Below are 4,739 nucleotides of genomic sequence, written 5' to 3' on the forward strand. Positions count from 1 at the left end.
GAAATGACTCATTTAATCATCCAAAACGTTATGGAACACATTAGTTAACTGAAAAATGTGGCATAGTGTGCCTTTAATTCAACGGACCTTATGGCAGAACCGGAAATGAAGACCTGAACTCCCAACACATAACTTTTTTAGTTACCAGTAGGTGGCAGTAATGTACGTCTTCAATTTCTTGCCAATCGACAAGAAGAAGAACTGTTTCAGTTAGCATTACCAAAATGGAAACGAGTAATGTGGAGCTCCATGGCGGCTCGAAGCATCACTGCTTTCAGAGTGTTTTTCCTCTCTCAAAAAGTTTGATAATCAGCGCAGAAAACGGTTCAAGTGCCGCCATTGCCTTTTGTTTAGAAATGGTTTGTTTTGATGCCGTCTTTATCCACTGTCAATGATTTTTCTTTGGCGACTTACTTCATTTCCGGTACCGCTACATATTAAAACAACAACCGTATTTTATTTTCATTTTGATGGCAAAACAAAACTCAAACGCTGTTGATTTTCTATTAATTCGATTTTTCATTTTTTCAATTTAGGTTTTAAAAACGGAAAAACAGAAAAACCACATGCTTGTTTTGTTTTTTCCTTTTTGTTTTGAAACGAAAAAAACCAAAGAACAAACTATACACGGATTTTCCGCTTATTTTTCTACTCAATTCAATTTTTATCTGGTTAGTTTGCTTTGAACATGCTACCAAGTTTGCCTTTTTTTTTTTTTTTTCTCAGGTACTTACTAGAAATCCTTTAGACATTTCTGACATGCATGATGGAACTCACCAGGTTATTTCCTGAAACCTTTACCTCCTTAGATCTTACTTGTTACTTTTGGCTAACCTACCAGCTACTTCCCAGAACTTTAATGGAACTCGGTGGTTATCTCCTTATTATGTAATGGTTAATTTCAATTAACCTACCAGTCATTTTCAGGAAATGTTTACGGAACTTATTGGTTCCCTATTTAGTTCTTACTAACTACTTTCTGTTAACCTACCAGGTACTTTCTAGAAATGTTCATGGGACTTAGTGGCTGTCTCCTTAATCCTTACTCATGTCTTTTTGTCAAGCTACTTTGCAGAAGCCTTTCGATGGAACTTTGTGGTTAATTTCCTGAGATCTTATTGGTTACTTGCTGTCAATCTACCCAGTACTTCCCAGACACTTTCAAGGAACATAAGGATTAACTCTGTATATCTTGTTACTTTCTGGTAACCTACCATTTCCTTCCAGAGTTGATTAAACTAAGATGAATTTCAACTCACTGCACAGCTTTGCTTATAATATTCATGCCAAAAAAGTTAAAAAAGCTAAAAAAAAACAATCCACTGGACTTTTGTTTTCCAAGTTTGAAGTTTTGTTTCCCATCCAGAAGCTTTATCAATTCAAAATGTCTTAATTAACATTGAGTTCCAGGCTTTTATAGAGTAGCCCAACAAAAGCCTTGTTATGGCTCAGAGAACATGCAAGTTAAATTGAAAAAACTGGACATAATGACAGAGAAACAGCAGGTTTGGTGAAAGCAGATTACTATAAAAAAAAACAGGAAAGCGAAGGAATAAAACAGAACAAGTTAGAATAACCTCACTGGTGACACACAAAGAAAAAAATAATAAAATGTCCATTTAAAAGCATTATTGAAATGAAATGAGATCTGAGTGCAGCTCTGTGCCTAAACAAGTGAAGCAGTCTAGGTTACATAACAGAGACGTTTTGCTCTCCGTTTCTCCATCACATGTTTAATGCAAAAGATTTTTTAGCCAAACCTGAATTAATTCATCTGGTTTTGTGGATAAATTAAGAGAACAAAAGGGAATCAGCAGCTGCTTATTTTCTGATAGTTTCCCCTGCAGGCCTTTGAGTTTTTGTCCTCTGCAGTTGGATGCTCCCCTGCTCATGGAAATGAGGAGTGGCTCATATCTAACGTTGCTTCAATGTTTCTAAAAGTAGGCCAGAAATGCAGGAGACAAATCATTTGGACTAATTCCCCCCATTCCTCCGGTCATACTTCCTGTTTCTGGTTCCAGATGTCTTCTTTAATTGAAGCCTTTGTGCTATTGAGCCATAAAATACATAACTAGGGGAGGATTTAAATAACATTTCAATAACAGAAACATTCTAGTCCAAGAAAATAACATGCGTCAGTGGGAATTTGATGAAAGCAAAGAAAAGTTTGTTTTGGATCAAGAACTTTAAGATGAGTGATTCAGAAGCAGAGAAGATGGCTTCAGGAAATCATGTTGCCACCAACGCAGAGCATAAACAACACTGGCAGCAGGTGGGATTGCATCTATGGATACAGCCAGGGGCGGATTCACCATTAGGCAATACTAGGCAGTTGCCTAGGGCCCCACATTTCCTAAATCCGCCCCTGGATACAGTGAAAACAGTGGTTAGCCTCTTGTGTTAAAGAGAGGAAATCAGGTGTGCAGCTACCGTAGCACCAGAAGACATTGGGAAACATCCTTTTTAAAACAAAAGTCCGTGGTGAAATATCTCCAAGCCCAAATGCAGGTAGGAGACATGCAGAGAATTATGGAGCTGTGCAATCCACAGGCTACTGGCTTTTATTATGAAATTTATTTTTTCTACGCCACTTTCCCTACCTTTTTTCTTTCTTGCATATCTTGATTCATTCTGGACTTAATCATTTAAAAACTCATGTTTAATGTCCAACATAAGCATTTTATAGCTTTTGTACCTTTTATTTCAGCAAATTGATATTGTTAATTCCATTAATCCATCCCTTATAAACCTGATTTATTTACTTTTTCAGTTTATAGATTCGAACAAGCTGATGATTCAATTACCTGCTGTCATTTCCGCTGAAGAGCAAACTAGTATTCAGTGAAATGTCCTGCAGGTCTTCATATATGCAACCTCACCATAGAGCTGCTCTATGGTGAGGTTGATGAGGCTTTTTAATTGGTTTTCAGCAGGTAAATGATGAATTCTTCAGGTTTTTATTGTCTTTTTACTAACAACAGGTAAAATAAACCGTTTTATTTTTTTTTATCTAACTGATAAAACCCAAAACATGCAAAAAAACAAATTCAATCTTTATTTGGTTTTATCTGAGCTGATCGAACCTGAAGTAATTTTTAGTTAAATCTTAGAATTTATTTTTATTTAATTTGATTAGTTATTTAGAATAGGTTGATTCCCTTAATTAGTTAATTACTTTTAGCTTAGGATGTGGGTGTTCCACAGTATAAATAGGCAGGTCATGGCTCATTATGCAGGTGGGTGGTCCTATGGTTTTTTACCAGTTTTCAGTCACAGTCAGTCAATCAATCAATCAATCAATCAATCAATCAATCAGTCAGTCAATCAAAGAACAGGTGCAGGAATCAGAGTGAGAGAAATAGAAGAATCCTGTGAAAACCTCTGAACTGAGAATAAAACAAGCAAAGAACTGGATTTTGACCCTTTTTGATCTTTTTGGTCTGAGTCAGAATCCAGGTGCATCAGGTGACTATTAGTTAAATTCACCTTGGGCTTTGATCACCTTTAAATGTTTTTATTTTGGAATTTTATTTTTGTACAAATAGTCACTACACTGTCAAATAAATCAAACATTTCCATGCAGACTCCTCTTTCTGATTTTTCTCCATTTTATGTCATTTCAGCGTTTTTTCCGCATTAAATATCGCGATGTTTGATGTCTGTATACCTGAAGCCTGTAGAAACTGATCTTACCCATCACTTTAGTTTTTGGGTGGTCTCATGGCTTCCCTGCGTCCAGGGCGCACATCTGGCGGAAGGAGCTCAGCTTTCAGCAGGAGGAGCAGGAGGAGGAACCAAACAAGAAACTAGATCTTTTCTCCACAGTTTGAGGAGATCTGAGGGAAACAGACGCAGAAACTCCAACAAGTCTCCAAAGTCACCTCGGAAAGCGCGTCTGTGGAGGAAGAGGATGTTCTTCAGAGATGAACTGATTCCTCTGCCCTAAATAAAAGCTGAGAGCAGCCTAGATTCCCTGAAATCTGCAGATCTTCCAGGGAGGCAGGAGCAGCAGCTGACTGACTGAGCGCGCTGCGCGCAGAGGATCCACTCATCCTGTCCGTGATGCTGCGTGGATGAGGCAGTGCGTCACAGCAAAGACTCCACGAATCCCTGCGGCATCACAGTTACTAAAAGGAAAAAATCTGAACAAATGTTCCTCACCTAATAAAAAGTCTGAAGCTTTAATTCCTGAAATGCAAATCAATTTATTTTCTTCCCAGGTTTGAGCAGGGACTGAATGTGTTCACTCTTTATACAAACACTTTAACTTGATAAGAAAAACACATTTAAAACTTTGATTAAAAACACTCAGAAACAAACAAACTTCATAAAACTGAACTAATCATTTTAATGACTTCAGAAAATTTCTTTAAAGGAAAAATCCGCTCATATCCAGAAACTTCTGAAAGTTCTTTAAATCTGAAATTTCATGTGAATGTGCTTTACTGGAGGCATCCATGTTTGTCAAAGAACACTACTGCCACCTACTGGTTAGTGACATTGTCACGGTGCGGTATCGGCTGTTGATCAAGTCCCAGTGCTGTATCTGGTGTTTGTCACAACGCGCTATTATCCAAGTCATCTTGAAAACATTCTTCTTCCAAATGTTGGCTACATATTACGGGTTTTTTCTCTGGCCAGAAGTTCGATGGCAAATCCTCCCTCTTCAAGTTGGCGATCCAACGACCAACCCGTCCGTGGAGGATCAGGAATCAGAAAGGTGGAATAACTCTTTTTTT

General features: G+C 37.7%; 1 protein-coding gene across 1 annotated transcript in view; it reads right to left on the minus strand.

Annotated features, from left to right (window-relative positions):
* The window catches only part of LOC107084647 (protein FAM163B-like), a 13,670-nt gene extending 9,738 nt beyond the window's left edge, over positions 1–3,932 (minus strand). Inside the window, exon 1 of the mRNA XM_015374572.1 lies at positions 3,694–3,932. The gene's annotated coding sequence lies outside the window, so the exon portion shown is untranslated. The remainder of the gene's footprint in view (positions 1–3,693) is intronic.
* Between the last annotated feature and the right edge of the window lie 807 nt (positions 3,933–4,739).

Source organism: Cyprinodon variegatus, unplaced genomic scaffold (assembly GCF_000732505.1).
Source record: "Cyprinodon variegatus isolate N-32 unplaced genomic scaffold, C_variegatus-1.0 Scaffold105, whole genome shotgun sequence".
NCBI classification, from domain to species: Eukaryota; Metazoa; Chordata; class Actinopteri; order Cyprinodontiformes; family Cyprinodontidae; genus Cyprinodon; species Cyprinodon variegatus.